The sequence below is a fragment of the Anthonomus grandis genome, chromosome 5 (assembly GCF_022605725.1).
Source record: "Anthonomus grandis grandis chromosome 5, icAntGran1.3, whole genome shotgun sequence".
In the NCBI taxonomy this organism is placed as follows: Eukaryota; Metazoa; Arthropoda; class Insecta; order Coleoptera; family Curculionidae; genus Anthonomus; species Anthonomus grandis.
The window spans coordinates 16,733,345-16,753,769 of NC_065550.1; the positions used below are offsets into that span (position 1 = coordinate 16,733,345).

Sequence of the window (20,425 nt, forward strand, 5' to 3'; positions counted from 1 at the left end):
AAACTGAACGGTCAGGTCAATTAAATTTCAATTTCACGTGAAACTATCAAACGTTTCTGTCTATTGGTTCGACTTTGGAGTCGAAACGTGGCAGAGTGACGATAGTTTTGAGAGTAAAAAACAAGAGAGTAAGGAGTTAGTGATAATACGCAACTTGCGTACCTACTACTAAAAGAATTAACTTTTTTTTTTCGCCTAAACTAATTAGACCCTTTTTTTTATTGTTAACCAATTATTGCGAAGATGCGTGTGATAATTAAAAGTTGCCAAGCTGAGCAGGGGCCGCCAAAGATTCAGACGAGTAGTATACTGGGTAAGTACCATTTTGACATAGTCACGTTGTGGGTACGTTTGATTTATATTATTAATAATTACCTACATAAATTATTATTCTTTACCGTTAAAATACAATCCGCTTAAAATTATCAATCTACAGGGTAGAAATTTCCCTTAAATACTTTAATTTTGGTCCTTTGAGCTAAATCGATATTAGCACGTTTCCACTTCGGTATCTGATCGATATCAATATCGATACACCATAACCACTGGAATCTGATAGGGGAACCGGGCCAGTAGTTAATATAATTTTCTTGCTTTATTTCGCATATTTCTTAAAATTCGGTATTTTGGAATTGACAATTGCAAATTGCTTGGGCTCCCATTGTTACCTTAATCTGGTTTACATTGTTATCGTTTATATTTACTTAAACTCAAGAATTCCATTTGCGCGCAGTTTAATTTATTTTAATTTCTTTTTGATTCGTGCGTGGATTTTATTCATTAAATTTAGTAGTTAATTAAAAAACTGAATTAAGAATAAATAAAATTTAATCAGATCAAAGCATTCAAAGTTCATTTTGTTAGTAAAACTATTAAAAAAGAAACTTAATTGAAAATATTAAGATTTGTTTATTATATGATCCAGCCGCTTTACAACAACGCCTGACTGTATAATTGTAATAACGTCTGACAGTGGCAAAATTCAATATATTTTTTTGCGGTGGCTTAATATTTGGCTCCTTCAAGTAAGAATAAGGACTATACGAGATTTCATATTTACCATGAAACTTTGGTAATCCGAGATCTGGTAGCTTGGCAACGGCACCAAAACCCCTATGAACATGTTATTGTGATGTTGCCAAATATGCGTTATCGCTCTCCAATAAAAGACTGGCATTTCGAGATTCAATTTATAATTTATTATTATATTCGTCTGTAAGTTTTTCGCCTCAGAAAGATTCGAATAAAACATCAAACAACGGTTTCATATCCAATCGATTGTCTTTTTCCTCGGGCAATAAAAATTCTAAACGTGTCTAAATTTTATTAAATTCTGTGAAATCTTCTTCAACACTTTCAGCCGCGTCTCGATTTGAAATAGTTTATTCCTGTGTCGAGTAAAACATTTGAAAACTATCACATGCATCTATCGCATATCACTTCGTGTGCATGTTTTAATTCTAACCTTTGATCATCTTCTCCTAACTTGGCATTACTTTTACTATTATCGTAAATAACATAGCTTTCATATGCTTATGACGAGTACAAATAAGGAGCATATAAAACATTGTCTCAAACGATTAAAAGTGATAAAAACTGATAAAACCGCGTGAAATATAAGATACCAGAATAGCAAAGCTTTCGAAGCTTATAACGGTTACCAATAATGATAATATAAACGAAACGTTTCTTAAATGATTAAAAACTAAAGACTAATAAAACCGCGTGAGATACGAGCGAATTTTCAGAAGCGAATTAAAGACAAAGCCAAGTCACAGCATAAAGAAACTATTTCTTTATGCTGTGGCCAAGTTCTGACTACAATACAACTAGGTACTAGCAAGATATCGATAGCTATAAGGAATTTATGTGAAGGAAGGTAGGAAGAAAAGGATCATAAAACAATTTCACCGTGCTTAATCTCGCGTTGAAGCTCCCTGCTCGGCTTCACTATACGCTGTCATAACGTTTCCATAGGCAAGCGTTCACTGTCTGGATCTGATCTGATCTCGATGTGATTAAAATGTTGCTTGGATCGTATGTCGAAGGACCACCATTTTAAATGAAATAACACTGTAATATTCTATTATTTATTTAATTTTAAACTTTACAAGAAGGCTAAGATAAATAAATTCTACGTCCTTTCCTGTATAGTTCACTCAAAGATATAGCGTTGAACTTTTGACCACAATAAAACCCTAATTATTTGTTGGGTCATCAGAAGACCCCAAATTATCATATTCGTGGTCAGGGCTAGATTAGAAATTTAATATTTACCTGCATTGCAGAATATTACGTGGGTACGATTAATGGCAAAAAATGTAAATATGTGTATATATTTATGCCTGCGTTTGGTCCGAATTAAAAGTTGTGATGTTAGATCTGTAAGAAAGAAAGAAAGAAAGAAAGAAAATGTGCTATATTACGTAAGAATAATATTGTGTACAAGCATCCTACAAGCTAAAAAAACAAAACACAAATACAATTTCAAAAATTGACAAAACAATGAACAAAATTAAACACAAGAAGACAAAACTTTTTGAACATACTTAAATTAAAGATAACTAAATAAAACAATCAATTACTAAATAAAGATAAACTTGTTGACAAAACTAGAGAAGAAAAAAGAAAAAAAAGAAAATTTTCCAACATGTCCAAGGTTAAAACCTATCATTAAAAAAGTCATCCAGGTTATAATATGCCTTAGCCAATAAAAGCGACTTTAATTCTCTTTTAAATTTCTTAACATCCGATATATGTCTAACACACAGAGGAACATGATTATAAATTTTTTTACTTACGTAAATTAATGAGCTTTTGGTAAGGGAAGACGTAGGAATAGGTAGGGGAACATCATTTACACGACGAGTCAAATGGCCAGTGTCAGAGGGTAGTTTGGGAATTTTGTGAATAAGAGCAGCTGTTTCTAAGATAAAGAGTGAAAAAGAAGTTAGGATTTTTTCAGAAATGAAGAGGGGTTTGCAAGAATCTCTTAACTGAGCAGAACACAGGTATTTAACTGCTTTTTTTTTGAATAACAAAGATAATGTTAAGTAGCCCCTTATTGGTTAAACCCCAAAAAGGCAAGCCATACCGAATATGAGATTCAATAAGTGAAGAGTACACTGAACGTGCAACCACCCCTCCCAGCTCTTGTTTTGCCATTCTTACTGCAAAACATCCAGAAGATAATTTCCTAGCTAAATGTAAAATATGATCTTCAAACCGAAGGCGACCATCAATGCTAATTCCTAGGAACTTGCAGCACTCTTTATTCTGCAAGAGGGAATTTTCGTCAAACATCAGACCCTGAACATCGCACTTAAACTCCATAATAGACGTCTTATTATCTTATAATTTCTGAGAAATACCGATATAATGCTTACGCTGTTTTAAGTAACTTCTGATCGGATACGCAGATTCTAGTAATTTTGGAATTATTCTTTTCTGAGAGTTATTAATCCTAATGAATATAATATTTTTTTAAATTTAATAGATTTTTTTTCCTTTTGTCCAATGAACTCGAGTCGTTTTATCGACTTCCACCCAGATCGGTTTTGCTAATTTTTTACTTTGTTGGAGAGACAAACATCAACAACCATGTTCAAGCCAGGATTCGAATCTGAGACCATACGATCATATTGTGAACATTTGCTCATGGTGCAACAAGGGTCGGCAAAACAATAGGCTTAAAGTTAACACTTTTGGAATAAAACCAATTTCAAACTAATAAAAATAGGATGTGTAAAAGAATAGGGATACTATAATATTTATTATGTTATTATACCACGTTTCATGAGATAGTGGCATGCTCATTCTTTTTACTGATGACAACCAAAACAAATACATATCATCTCATTCGTCCCTTGGCCGATATTAGAAAAATATAGTCGAATCTGTTTCATTTATAAGCATATTTGTCAACTCAGTGGAGATTATCAAAAATTATTTATTTTATTAGGGCATTTTCTTATAATATATATCTCCTTACTTTTATGTTGTTTCTATTATATTTACTTCTCATCTCAAATGTCCTATGCATCTTTGAACTGGGGTCGTACTTTTTTACTTGTAATTATTTTAAAATGTATGTATTGTTATTTTAAAATGTTATGTCATGGAGGGATTACCATGACATATAAAGTTGCATTTGTTATAAAGTGCAAATTAATTTTTAATAATCAAGTTCGAATTTTTTTAAAAGAATTAAGTTCTATTTCGCATTTTTGCTATATTTTTTTAAATTTTAAAGCCACTTAGAAGCAATTGGCATAAGATTCTTTATCTGTAGTTTATATAAGCTATGACTAATAATTATAATTATTAGCACCCTAATATAATTTTAATCACAAGTCCATATATACTTTTAATTTTATAAGGTGTAGTGCATTTAATAGATGATTAAATAAAATTATCAAGAACATGCCTCTTAAGCTATTGTCAGGTTATTGACTGACTTATTGCTATTATGAAACAATTACTGACCGAATCTCTCAGCGATGAAGTAACGATATAAAGTTAATAGAAATTCACTTAACCAAAGTGAATTAAGTGGAGGCAAAGTTTTTAAATTAACTTAAGAGCTAATAAGCCAAATTGCGCTTAAACTTTGTTGAATAATGATTAAAGAATTAACGTTTTACGCCCAAGTTGGCTAATATGATAATTATAGAAATTGTTTTTAAAATTGCTATTAAATCTTATTTTCTATATATGAGGTTAAATAAAACTAAATGGTTTTATAAACTAAATTTAAATCGAAGTTACATATCATACATTTTATGTATTTATTGCGTTAAGAACAAATAGCACTTTTTTTACTACTTAGGCCTAATTTAAACTAATTAAGCTCAAGTTTTAAGATTACTAGTATACAAGTAAATATGAACTTCTAAAACTGGGAATAAATTATAAAATATTACAATAAATGATAAATTTGTACAATGTTTTCTTTATAATATATCTTAGAATAATGTTTTCGTACAAAAATAGATAAATTTTGTACTAATACATCTCAGAAATATCTTTCTACCGCTGTTTTTTTAAGGCACCTTTAATCCATATTTCTAAGATATTTTAGATGTTAAAACTTAAAAAGATATAAATCAGAGTAGGAGCTAATTTAGTATCAGCAAATTCAATGAATCTCTAGGCTTTCAGTTCGCCGTAATGGCCCTACGGTTAATGATATTAAATTTATCAGATATACCCCTGATGGCATTATTCAAATTAAGTTAGGTTTTAAAGAAGAATTTCAAAATTTTCCAGAACGACGAGTAGAAAAGACTGTACCTGATTTATTATCCTTTGTGCAATTGCGAAAAGCACCTATAAAGATAAAAAAACAAAAATGCGAACATTTGCAACAGTTAAAATCTATTATTTCAAAAGACTGTCATCTATTCTATGATCACTTACCAAAGTCAGAATAGAAGTGTATCACACATATTCAGTTCCCATTTTTGATTTTTTATTAAAGAACAATTTAGTTCAAAAAAATCCCTAGGCGTAAGTATTTTTTAAAGCAAAGTTTATATTTGTTAATATCCAATGTTAAAGAGTTTTTATTGTAATGTTATTTTAAGAGTTTCGTTTTATTTTGCGGTTCGAGCGGTTTGGTTTAAAAAATTGATTTAATAAAATAAGCTTAAGTTCCAAAAATAACCTATCCGTTTTTTGTTATTTAAAAACTGTTTGAACATTCATTTTGTTAATTTGAAGTTTTCGTTTTCTTTACCTACTTACATTTGTAAATAATAAAAATTTTGAAAAACACTAAATGGGGATTTAATTTTCTTAGTATAAATTTAAAAAAAAGTTCCTTCCGCCCTGCACCGTCCATGTGTGATAATACGTATCTTTCACATTTCAGAAGATTTTTTTATGTGAAAGCACGTAAGTGCTCTAAATCTTAAAAATATTAAATTTTAAAATATTTTGTATCAAAATACTTTAAGGAAACCTTTGTTTTGTTAAAAAAAAGCAGAAGAGTCAATTTAATTAAAATTTTAAGTTTAATGAACTTTTTTTGCTCTCCTGTAAAATGTAGTTTTTGAAGATATGTGGTTTTACGAATTTCAGAAAACGGTAGATACATGGTTTCACTTCTCAATCGTCGTTATATAATTTTTACTACCAGATTCAAATAGCAAAACGTTTTTTTTTTGATCACCATACAAAACGGGGTTTATTTTTTCGTTTTTGATCAAGAAAAATGAACACTAATTAGGCTTTTCTATTATTCTGTGATAATGGCTGCTTTTTAACGGCAACTTTTTCAGAAAGTTGTTTATCATGAAGATGACTTCTTATGAATACTATGCTACCAAGTTGCTCCGATATTTCGTTTCGAATTGCTAATAGTTGTATTAATTTGAGAAATAGATTCACGTTCTTGTAAGTTTTTTCCGCTTAAGTTTATTTTCTACTTCACCACGACTTTTATGCGTTTTTACTTATTTTCGTTACTACATTTTAGTAAAGGTTTAAATAATCTGCGATTAATGACTTTCTCTTTCTTTCTAAAAAAAAGCCAATTTTTGTTTATAATCTGATGAGAAATACCGATCTTTTGGCATAATAATATGATAGTGATCACTACAATTGTATTATAGAGTAAAAACTAAATACTTATTTATTGTGTTAAGGACAAATAGGACTTTTTTTACTACTTAGGCCTAATTTAAACTAATTAAGCTCAATTTTTAAGATTAGTAGTATACAAGTAAATATATACTTCTAAAACTGGAAATAAATTACAAAATATTACAATAAATGATAAATTTGTACAATGTTTTCTTTATAATATATCTTAGAATATTGTTTTCGTACAAAAATAGTTAAATTTTGTACTAATACATCTCAAAAATATCTTTCTACCGCTGTTTTTTTAAGGCACCTTTAATCCATATTTCTAAGATATTTTAGATGTTAAAACTTAAGATATAAATCAGAGTAGGAGCTAATTTAGTATCAGCAAATTCAATAAATCTCTAGGCTTTCAGTTCGCCGTAGTAAATCAAAGAGTTATAAACATTTTGTTTTTTTTTACTGTTTATATATCCTTAAGTTTTTAACTTATCTTGTTTAATGTTATAAAATTAAAATATATGGAAATCAAGTATTTTTAAATTATAATTATGCTAAGTGACGAAAACAAATATATATATTGTATCATATTATATATATTATAAAAATATAATTATAACTATAATATTTATATTGTTTTGGCTCTTTCTAGAATTCTCATAAGCATTCAGGACACCAGGTATCTTCTAGATGCAGAGTTAAGCAAATTCTTTGAGGTTCTGGAGAAATTTTCAACCACTTTACATTACTAAATTACAATATTACAAAAAAATTATATTAAGCCTTTATTATGGATTTTTTATATCAAAATCATTTCTACCTAAAACATCCCAAAGATGTTCATTCATTTAAGTTTTAAATCTAGTGATTGAAATAGCTACAGCAAACAAATCTTTTATTTGTCTTGGACGCATTGTACTATTTAAATATCCATTCTTATGGCGATATCGCTAATATCGCTTTGTATTAAAATGTGTAACTTTTTATTCTGCACCTGAATTATAAAAGTTCCAGATCGAGCATCATTATATTATGATTATATTCTTATCTTTATCATTTATTGTAAAAATTTCGTATTTTGCATTGATCCTCGCTTCAGCCAATCTCCTTATCGACGGTTCAGAAGTGAAACCCCGTATATACAATTTTCTAAGAATTGTAAGACCACGTATCTACATTTTTGCCGAAATATAGTTACGAAACTAAAACGTTAGAAAATCTGTTTACGCATCTTTTAAATTATACCTCGTATCTTTTTTAAACTATTTTGCACCTCAAATTAAGTTTTTGTGACAACACGCATGTACATCGGTACAAATCAGCTGGTGACACCTCGTATCTTACTTAGTTTTGCGTGGTTTGTAATGGCCGCTAGAACGGTTTTGGTGGCTGTGTGAATTTTAAGGTAAGTTTAGTGGTTTTTATTGTTGAAATTATAATAAATTTTATGATACTTACTTTATTATGCATAACTAAATCAAAATGTAATTTTAAAATATCGATTTTATCGTTTTTTATGCTAGTTTCTTGGCATTTTTGGAGACACGTAGATACGAGGAATCACATTTACCAATATTTGTACATTGTGTACATTTGTGACAACACGTATGTACATTTGTACATACGTGTTGTCGCAAAACCGATTTAAATTGTTAAGGCTAGGAGTTATAGTGCAAAAAAGAATTATTTTGACAGATTATAATATTATACAGATTATACAAATTATCCCTAATTATCCTATTTGGTTCTGCCGTTGGAAATAAATAAATAAATAAATTACAATAAAAAATAACCTCAATTAAGGATTACGGCTTCCTCAAGGTTCGACTATAAATACGGGCAATAGTAAGCATAAAATGGTATTCATATTCCAGTAACGTGTACGTATTCCAGTAATGCGAAAGGTGCGATTTTTATACATGATTTTCTAGGGCTTTCGTGCGAATGTGTTACCGATTCCTTTTATGAAAACTACGGAACAAAAAAAATTGACAACATAAAGATTTTTTTTACGTCTAGAGTAATTTTGCGTTAAATAATCGAATTTAACGTAATTTAAATGACTTCTAAGAGCGAAAATGAAATACTTGCTCCCCTCCAGATAGTGCTAGATAAAGTATAGTATAATATTTGACTCGCGTATAATGTCCTATTATTAAACTCGCCTTCGGCTCGTGGAATATAGCCTACATTATACGATCGTTAAATAATAATATTATACTATTTCTTACAGATCAAGAAAATGGAACACAAAAAATATTCATCTCGTATTGAGAAAATATTTGCCAACCTTCCAAAAACTGTTATACCAAAAGACAATACACCACAAGGTAGTTCTGACGATTACCCCAATGAACCAGTGAGAAGTCTAGATTCACCTATTGATTTGGAAAATTGTATATTTTACGATGAATTAGGAAACAAAATAACAGTTTCTACTACCCAAACAAACGAAGAAAATGAGAAAGAAAATCATGTCGCCATCATTGAAGATGTTTCGCTTGGAAACATTTCTTTAGGCCTTTTGCAAGATTCTTGTCTCTTGCATGATTCTTTCTTGTATAAACATCTAGGAAATGAGTGATGACCTCAGTAGTTGTTTATTAAACCTTGGAGAAGAATCGCATAGGGAAGCTGATTTACAAAAGCAGAATGTGGAAGTTGATGAAACGAATGAGTACGAAGAAATCCACCAAGGAAATAACGACCTCCTCCCAACCGACGATATGGCCTCCAAGGATGAAAGTGAGTCATCCGATTCCGAAGAAAAAGGAACAAAAAGACCTATAGAAGATCTTGAAACTGCCACCGAGGACTCTGAAGATGATAACGTACCTAGAGCTAAAAGAAAAAAAGATGTAAAAAAATGGACAGATTTTAAAAATAAGAAGTTAACGGAGCAAGGAAAAGCTTATAAAGGTTGTAGCAGACCTAAAGGGCCACTTGCCAAAAGGGGTACTGCAAGAGATGAAAGGAAAATGAGTCCTCGATGTACTTCAAATGTATGTTTAAAATCCAAATTAAGGAACTGTCAGGAAATTTCTGAAGAAGATTTTGGTCCCAAATGAGTTGGGATCAAAGAAAAATCTATGTCTGTTCACTTGTTACGAAATCTGAGACTGCGCGCTTAACAAAGGGTCCGGGTGATATTTTAAGAAGAAGCTCAACATTAAAATACACCCTTAATATTAACGGTAGAGTATTGAAAGTATGTAAGAAATGTTTTCTTTCAACATTAGGACTTCGAGAATGGAGTGTTTTAACGTGGGTCCAAACGTGTGAGTCTGGTATTCATCCTTCAAAAGAGGCAGCAAACTCCACTGGGCGGAAAAGTAAGGGACCTAGAAGTGACAGTTCCATTGCAAAACAAATTCTTGTAGAGTTTCTGGATTCTTTCGCAAAGCTCCCATCGCATTATTGCAGAAAATCTACCAATAAATTATATTTGGAGCCAATATATGGACATTCCATGTCTGCTGCTTATCGAGAGTACCAGAACTATAGCCTGGAAGAAAATCCCAATGCAAAGCCCTTATGTAGATATACTTTTGACTGCATTGTAAAAGAAAAAAATATTGCTTTTCAACCTCCCAAAAAAAATAAATGCGATACCTGCTGTTCCTATGAAGCTAAAAACTTAGATGATCAAACGTACCAAGACCATGTTAAAAGGAAAACATTAGCAAGGGAAGAAAAACAAAAAGAGAAGCTTTTAGGAGCAGAAGGTAAAGCTATTATTTTAGCCCAAGATGTGCAGGCTGTAAAAGTGTGTTCATCACTCAATGCATCGGCTTTATATTACAAAACAAAATTACTTTGTAATTTTATTACGGCTAGTACTTTTGCTACTTGCATTGTTGATTACATTTTGCAAATTAAAGACTTAAATAAACCCGTTATATTATGGAGTGACGGGTGCATTTATTAAAACCGAAATTCTGTATTGTCAAATGCGCTGTTAAGCTTAAGCGTGCATAAGAGCATTACCATTTACCAAAAATACCTTGAACGTGGACATACACAAATGGAAGTGGACTCGGTCCACGCTACTATCGAGTGAAATCTTAAGAATAAGTCGATATACTTACCTAGTGATTATTTAAAAATTACAACGGATGCAAGAAAAAAGAACCCTTATTTAATTAAAAATATTAATTTCGACTTTATAAAAGACTACTCTGTGTCACCTAAATACGACTCTATAAGACCAGGTCGGAGGGTAAATGGCCCTATGGTTAATGATATTAAAGTTATCAGATATACCCCCGATGGCATTATTCAAATTAAGTTAGGTTTTAAAGAAGAATTTCAAAATCTTCCAGAACGACGAGTAGAAAAGACTACCTGATTTATTATCATTTGTGCAATTGCGGAAAGCACCTATAAAGATAAAAAAACAAAAATGGGAACATTTGCAACAGTTAAAATCTGTTGTTCCAAAAGACTGTCATCTATTCTATGATCACTTACCAAAGTCAGAATAAAAGTGTATCACACATATTCAGTTCCCATTTTTTATTTTTTATTAAAGAACAATTTAGTTCAAAAAAATCCCTAGGCGTAAGTATTTTTCAAAGCAAAGTTTATATATGTTAATATCCAATGTTAAAGAGTTTTTATTTTAATGTTATTTTAAGTTTCGTTTTATTTTGCGTTCGAGCGGTTTGGTTTAAAAAATTGATCTCATAAAATAAGCTTAAGTTCCAAAATTAACCTATCCATTTTTTGTTATTTAAAAACTGTTTGAACATTCATTTTGTTAATTTGAAGTTTTCGTTTTCTTTACCTACTTTTGTAAATAATAAAAATTTTGAAAAACACTAAATGGGGATTTCATTTTCTTTGTATAAATTAAAAAAAAAAGTTCCTTCCGCCCTGCACCGTCCATGTGTGATAATACGTATCTTTCACATTTCAGAAGATTTTTTTATGTGAAACCACGTAAGTGCTCTAAATCTTAAAAATATTAAATTTTAAAATATTTTGTATCAAAATACTTTAAGAAAACCTTTGTTTTGTTCAAAAAAAAGCAGAAGAGTCAATTTAATTAAAATTTTAAGTTTAATGAACTTTTTTTGCTCTCCTGTAAAATGTAGTTTTTGAAGATACGTGTTTTCACGAATTTCAGAAAACGGTAGATACATGGTTTCATTTCTCAATCGTCGTTATATAATTTTTACTACCAGATTCAAATAGCAAAACGTTTTTTTTTTGATCGCCATACAAAACGGGGTTTATTTTTTCGTTTTTGATCAAGAAAAATTAACTCTAATTAGGCTTTTCTATTATTCTGTGATAATGGCTGCTTTTTAACGGCAACTTTTTCAGAAAGTTGTTTATCATGTAGATGACTTCTTATGGATACTATGCTACCAAGTTGCTCCGATATTTCGTTTCGAATTGCTAATAGTTGTATTAATTTGAGAAATAGATTCACGTTCTTGTAAGTTTTTTCCGCTTAAGTTTATTTTCTACTTCACCACGACTTATATGCCTTTTTACTTATTTTCGTTACTACATTTTAGTAAAGGTTTAAATAATCTGCGATTAATGACTTTCTCTTCCTTTCTAAAAAAAAGCCAATTTTTGTTTATAATCTGATGAGAAATAACGATCTTTTGGCATAATAAATTGATAGTGATAACTACAATTGTATTATAGAATAAAAACTAAATACTTGATAACAGAATACATATAATTATTTTATGCAATAAAAATAAATTTTAAATTAATTTATTTCTGTACTTATGTCCAACAAACAAAACCATAAGAACTATTTCTTGTTAAGTTGCTGCACATTGACGCATCGCAACCAATTAAGTTATGCATGGTAAGTATTTAAACATTCTCCTTTACATTAGAATTTCTCGATTTTTGTGATCAATTTCCTGTTAATAGTTGATTTACTTTTTAACTATCTGCAATTTTTTTAAATTATTTGAAATTGATGAAATTACTGATTAAATATCCTATTTAATTTATAAAATAGTTACATTAAAAAATAGACAATGCCTTTTTTTAAAGGCATTGCTGTACTCACTGCTAACTTTTTTAACACATATAAATTTTTCCTAGTAACAACGTTGGAAATATTTCAAAGCATTTGGCAATCTCTTTGACAATTTATTTTTCCCAAAAATAAGAAAAACACTTAACCTAAATAGAACTACCAAAAGTTCTTTTTATTTATAAACTTTGTTTTGAAATTACTCATTATTTATTAGATTCTATATTATTTGCTAAAATTAATTTTTTTTTTTATATTTACGGATTACTTGTATTACCAATAATAATTAATAGATCTATTGGACTAAATCATTCTTATAAGCAAGTAATATTACGAGAATAAGTAAAAACTAATTTTATGAAATTTTATTGAGCCAGTGCGACAGCGACAGCACATTGGGTATATACCTAGACTCGTGTGGCACTGGGTTTGAATCCCGGACTTGTCATGCAAGCTAAATGTGCAAAGCGCGAGGCCAAAATAATTTACTCCTAGAATCTTTCATAGTCAAACGGTTTAAAAATCTTTAAAAAATATAATTTGATGAAACACGAGTACTATATTTGCATACTGTAATTTAGGAAAAAAAATCAGCCATCTTATAAATACATGAAATCAGAACGATTTATGTCGATTTACATTAAAATCATAAAAGTAAATGTAAAACACTATTTTTTTCTATACACACTGGTGCAAAACGGCAAACTCTCGGTACTCGAGTATTAAGAGTATCGTATGTAAGAAAAATCTTTTTTTATATGCTCCATTTCATTTGTTCAATTTGTTTTATTATTCAGTTTTAAAATTAAGAAAATATATAGACAAATTTTCTACATTGTATTTTTAATTACGCATTTCAAAGATTATTAAAGAGCTGCTAAAACAAATTTATTATTATTAACTTGCGTATATATTTTGAAAATCTTAAAATTGAATTCATATATAAATTGATTGACTTTTTTTACTATCTGCCAAATAACTAAACTCAATTAAAAACTAAGAATTGGCAAATTTCTCAAATTCAAAAATCTCATCCATTCTTCTCAAAGACGTTAACATACAAAATTGACGAAAATAAATAAAACTCAAACTCACGGTCTCACAACGTATAACAACGTTTCGCTCTAGAACATCATCAGGCCTAAATCAAAAAAGATTATTCTAAACAAAATTAACATTTGCCTGATAATGATAATGTTCTAGCTAGAGCTCTAGCTTATTATACGTTGTGAGACCGTGATTCTGTGTTTTATTTATTTTCGTCAAACTTTTGAAAAATTTTTCTGCAATTTAACTTTCTCACTGATAACCAATATAGCAAATAAAGTTTAAAAATAAAAGTCACAATTCAAAATAATTAAAGATTCGAATATAATGAAGAATTATGATTTAAAATCCTATTACACTAGGAAGGTCGTTTTTGTGCCTTACTAACATTTTAATTGCAAACATAACCACTCAATATTTAAATCTACCTCGGGGTGAGTTCAGCATTTTATAAGTTTATTCAAATTTATTCTTAATCAAATGGGAAGATCTGAAATATTTTAATGGTGCTACTAAGTTTTTAGTCAAAAGGCTTAGGGCGTTTTTAAATATTTTATAAAAGGAACATAAATACAGCAAAATTAAGTCAATATTTAAATATTTTTACAGGAAAATCATTTATTGTAATTTCCGATTATTAAAGAAACTCCTGTGCATTATAAATGTCAAAATTAGATCATTTAAAATATTATTTCTATTACCATGTGTAAATTACTCATTTTACACACTTCCCAGGGCTTATAAAGTTTTACTTTTTACGCACTAGCGCATAAAAAAACTTTTTTCTACTAGCGCGTGTAAACTAGTCACTCTACACACTTCCCAGGGTGTGTAAAGTTTCACTTTTTACGTACTAGTGCATAAAAAAGTTTTTTTTCGCACTAGGGCGTAAAACATAATTTGACATTTAATTTATAATTTGTCAAAAATCGTTTTGACGTTTTCTTTACCGTAAAGTCGGTTAAGTGTCGATTAAGTTCCCAATCATAAAAAAAGGATCATTCTACACACTTGTTGCATAAATACCTATTTTAGGATAGAGTTACATCTTAATTGTAAAAAAGAAGAAACAGCTGGATTATAAAATAAGTGAATTTTAATTAATTTATATTATAAGAAAATTAATTATGATTGGATTATTAATAAGTAAAATACCAGGTGTTTGACCTAAAACTAGGTACTTAGCTGGCGTTAGGCTGCTAAAGAATATAGTTATGGAACTCTTGTGGTGGGTATTTATAGACTGCAGTATCTATAAAGGTAAGATGGTGTAAATCAAATCGTCACATTCAACAAAATGCAACTTCCAATTAAGCCAGATACAAAAGGAATGTATTTCAGAATTTGAGAAGGCCAAATCGTTACCCTCAAAGTAGTCAAAAGAAGTTAAAACCCTAAATAAAATTATCTCTCTTAAAATATGATCATGTAGAGATCATAAAATTTACCTCGTAATTCATAAGGGTTACAAAAAAACTTCAGCAAGAGAATATAACACAGTGAATTTGATCTTAAATAAACCTTAGAGGTTGTAAAAGCATTTCCTTTCTGGCAAAATAACGGTTTCCAAACGACAAAGTAAAAACTATAGTCGAAATTTCAAATATAATTAAATATAACCACACCTATCAAGGGCAAAAATTTAAACAATTCTAAAGACCCGTCCGGTTACAACTACAACATCCTTTTAAATCAGTACTATTACGAATGGTTTTTCTCGAACAAAATAGAGGAAAAAAATAAAATTGCAACGAAAATCCGAATGGGAATGCTGAAGTCTATTAAAAGGAAAGATAATATAATGAATTTCCATCAAGAATAGTCATCATAGAAAAATAAAGCTTATTGGCTAGGCAATGATTAACATACGTCCATTTTAATCCGACCCATATAAAAAATATAAGTAAAATGTATAGAAATTAGAACCAGATCCTAAGTACAAAACAATTTGGTAGTATTGTTCAGAAGCGAGCTTTTTGCAGGCCAATAATTCCTGCACTCATATTAATTTCAATGGCAGTAAGCGATTTATTGTGAGCAAGATTACTTTCTCTATATAAATGCCATAAAGGCGTCAGGTAGCATTACTTCAAAGACATGGTTGGTATAGTTTTCATAAATCCCGTTATATGGAGGCATGCTATTCTTTGAATATGTTCAAACTTTCACACAAATAGTAACCTGGTTTGCTTTTTGGTCAACGAAAATAGCGCCGAAAGTAATCATAAGTCTTGTAATAACTGTACAAATCCATGTCACTACCTTAGAGAAGAAGGCTTAATTTTTATCACTTATGCATTTTCTTATACCTTATGCTCTCTGTATGTTTGTGATATGAGAGTTTCAATTTAGCCTGCTTTTGCATGTCACACCAAGGTACTCAACTACGTTTGTAAAGTATGTGCTTAAATTTGCTTATTTACCGTAGTTATCTAAAGCTATTAAGTCATTATATAGGCGGGCAACTAAGCTTTCCAAAACTATGTTTCATAAAATAGGTGATAAAACTTTTTCCAGTATGCCTTTAATTTGATGACCTTACTATAATAAATAAAATAAATAGGTATATATATATATATATATATATATATATATATATATATATATATATATATATATATAAATATATATACCGGGTGGTGCGTCGTCGAGCGGAACAGAGGAAATCCCATGTAAATTTTAAGTCAGTCAATTATTGGCTTGTCAAATCTGACGTACAGCCGAATACAAAAAATGTTTTTTTTTTCGTTTTATCAATCTCACAACCATACATTCAAAGCAAGACACGGTAACATTACTTTTTTATCTAAACTTTTATTTAATATAACGATGAAGTTAAACCAATAACAATTATTATTATCGATTATTAAAAAAAAATTATATTATCATACTTAGAATTTAATTAAATTAATAGCAGTATCTGAAATATTTTCAATTTATTTTCTCATCAGGCCTATCTGGTCCATTTTAACCATTAAACGTATTGTTAGTAAATTCGAGTCCAACGACATTGCAATAAATAACTGTAAATGTTTAACTCAGAAGATTGAAAATAGATCCGAAAAAAGAGAGAACAGAACTCTTAATATTTTACTAAGTGTGGAAAAATAAAATAAAATAAAATAAAATACAATAACTTTTTTAAAAATAATAGAGAATTACATAAAAACATCAATTAATCAAATGTTCAAACAACCTCCCATTATCAGCTAAACAATATCCTAGCCGATCATAAAATTCATTTCTAACGTTACTAAGTTGATATTGGGAAATTTTATTAGATTTTAAGGAAATAGCGTTTTGTAACTGGTTTAGATTCTTAAATTTTACACTTTTATAAATGACACTTTTTATATGGCCCCACAAAAAAAAGTCATTCGGTGAAAGATCAGGTAACTTGGCTGGCCAAAGTATCCGGTACCGTGGACCAATAATTTTGCCGTTAAAAGCATTTCCCAAGCACTCTCAAACCATATGGGCATTATGGGCCGGGCAACCATCCATTTGATACCAGATCATTTGATCTTCCTGAACAACTTCTTCCAAGGCGGTTCCAATTTGATTTTGAAATAAGTCCAAATAGGTTTCAGCTGTTAGGTTATAGTCCATAAAAAAGGGTTCAATGATATGGTGTCCGATAATTCCCACGAATACATTTTTTTTTCCACTTAATTATGGCTATTTTTTCGTCGATTGAATAATTCATACTTGTTTTCAAATATCGACTGTCACTGATTTATTGACACTTTTCCTCATGTCAGTGACAATATTTAATTTACTGGTGCCCGTTTGGTTTTACCTGAACCGAAAATTTGCTAATTTTGCAATTACATTTAACTGAATAATTTAAGATTCGCTTATTAAAATTTTTTGAAACTTTTGAAACACAAGGGTTTGCCAGATTGGTCTCTTCAAAAAGTTATGTTACATTTTTTATATAAAATGTACAGGGAAGCCAATAATTGACCCTCTTAAAATTTATATACCCCTTAGACCCCTTATATTAATATATATACAGGGTGTTTTCTAATCTATACGCATAAACTTGGGAAATTATTGCTGACGGCAAATAATGACTAATAGTGAAAAAAAAAATTAGTAAAATAGTTTTAGTTACGGAGATAAATGACTTATTAATTAAAATTAAAGAAAAACGTGAATTCTCCAAAATAAATATTTATTTAACTATTATAGTCACTGTTCCAAGTTATTTCCATGACATTCAATACATAATTGAGCAGGCCTAATCCAAGAGTTGCAGACAGCAGCTAATCCAGGTTGTAGTCGAATTTCCTCGGCGGCAGCAAATATCCGATTTCTTAATTCTTGTTCATTGTCAACTTCGGTTACATACACCAGAAATTTTAGGTGGCCCCAAAAATAAAATTCAAGCGGATTAAGGTCAGGTGATCGAGGAGGCCATCCAATTGGACCACCTCGGCCTATCCATCGTTCGGGGCACATTCGATCCAAATGCCGTCGCACTGGCGTGCAAAATGTGGTGGAGCACCATCGTGAAGAAACCACAAATTCTGCCTAATGTGAAGAGGGACTTCTTCAAGGAGTACCGGCAAATTTTGTCGCAAGAATTGTAAATAAAGAGCACCAGTTTTTTTAATTTTTTTTTTTATGGTAAACACAAGCACAAGAGGAAAGTCCTATGTCACTCTTGGAGTGGTGCTTGCGCGAAGATATTTGTGGGCATTTATCTTGAATCGCTGCAGGTTGTATGCGTCGGGAAATATGTGAGGTGGAAGCCCGTTCCACAAAGAAGATGTTCTCCAGATGAATGAGTCCCGATACAGCGACGTTCTTGTGGTAGGCAGGTGGACTCGATGTTGATGAGCCGCCACTGCTAGACGCGTCCTTATTGCCGGAACAGCCCTGGGTGGAATCAGGCCTGCCAGCTCAGAGGAGCACTTACCGTGATAATAACGGTAGAATAAACAGAGATCAGCCACCTTTCTCCTGTGCTCCAGACTATCCAGACTCTTTGTCAGTTCTGGTTTGTCGATAAGACGAATAGCTCTCTTCTGTATAGAATCTAGCAGCTTTAAACTATGCTTGGGTGCAGAGCTCCAGACATGCGAGCAATACTCGAGGGAAGGGCGTATTTGAGCCTTATAAAGAGTCAGCAGCTGTTCTGGTGTATACAGTTTTTTCGTTTTGAAAAGCACTCCGAGTTTTTTGGAAGCTGCCCTGGCGATCTCGGCAACGTGGTCATGCCAGGACACACTGTTGGTGACTTCGACTCCTAGAAGATGTAAAGATAATTTCATTGGCAATGTTTTCCCTGCCATAACCAGCTCCGGGCCATCAACGTTAGTCTTCATCGTAAATACTGCAGCCTGCGTTTTTGTAGCGTTAAAATTAACCAGATTGTTACCGCCCCACTCCAAGATTGCTCTAATATCGTTGTTGGTTGAAGCTACTTGTTGCTGCCTAAGATTCTGAGGATGTATCCAAAATGAAAGGGCCAATAAGTATTCCGTTTTTAATTCCAGCCCACACATTTACTGAAAATCGTTGTTGAAAGTTTGTTTGCCGAATGGCATGCGGATTTTCAACTGCCCAAAAATGCGTGTTGCGAAAATTGTGAATACCATTGCGTGTGAAAATTCATCCGTAGCTAAAATGTTCCTGGTAAAGTTTGGGTTTAACTGCTGCTGATGTAACAACCACTCGCAAAAGTTTACTCGAGGCGCATGATCCCTTGGAAGTAAAGCTTGTACCCTTTGGACGTGAAATGGATACAGTAATTCATGCCTTAAAATTCGCCAAACTGTGACTGGTGATAATCCAAATTACGTTGCAATTGTTCTAGTGCTTATATCAGGATGCTCTTCGATGATATCTAAAATCAAATTCTCCAGATTTAAAATGCGCCTAGGTCTAATGGCTCCACCATGTTGCCCTGGCCTCGGCCGCAAATTTCCAGTTTCTCTACCCCGCTGAACCAGACGCAAAAAAGCTTCACGCGACGGATGATACCTATGAGGAAACTTTTATGCATTAAGATTAGCTGCAGCCACACTGTTTTGTCTTGATTCCCCGTATGCCAGTAACATGATTTTGGAAAAATTATGCGGCATAATTTTAATAAAAAACGAAATACGACCACAACTGTATCAACTGATAGCAAAGTAGGTACTACTAAACATAATAAACATCATCCGGACTTGTTAACTTCTTAATTTGAAAACAAAATTCCACCTAATAAAGTTATTACATTTTTGTGAAAAAAAAAAAAAATTATCTCAGAAACTAAAAATGTATTACTTAAATTTTTTTTCACTATTAGTCATTATTTATCATTAGCAATAATTTCCCAAGTTTAAAAGCGTATAGGTTAAGAAACACCCTGTATATACAGGGTGATTTTTATAAGAAGGTCATGCTTTTGGGGGATGATAGGGGACGTTCAAATATAACTTTTGATATAGGACACTATGGGTTGAAAATGCCTCAGAAGCAAAATACAGGGGGTTAAACTTTTTAAGAAAATTAAGAAATTAATTTTTAGTTTTTCGACTGTTTAAGATATCGGTGTCAATTTTTCTCAATAAAGCTACCTAATAAAGATGCTTTAAATGTGAAAAGTAAATGTTTTAGTTTCGACCAGTGGCGTAGATTAGATAGGCATTAGAGTAATTTTTTAATAAAAAAAAATAGTACGCCACTGATAATCAAAAATTTTAAGAATCTTTGGTTTATTTAACAGAAAAAAAGGAATCCCGCATTTTTTTCCCAAAAGTCACCATTTTATCAGAATTAAAAAATAAA

General features: G+C 30.9%; 1 protein-coding gene across 2 annotated transcripts in view; it reads left to right on the forward strand.

Moving 5' to 3' along the window:
• LOC126736268 (orexin/Hypocretin receptor type 1) overlaps nucleotides 1-20,425 on the forward strand; it is a 426,431-nt gene that overhangs the window by 110,832 nt on the left and 295,174 nt on the right. The gene's annotated exons all lie outside the window — the stretch shown is intronic.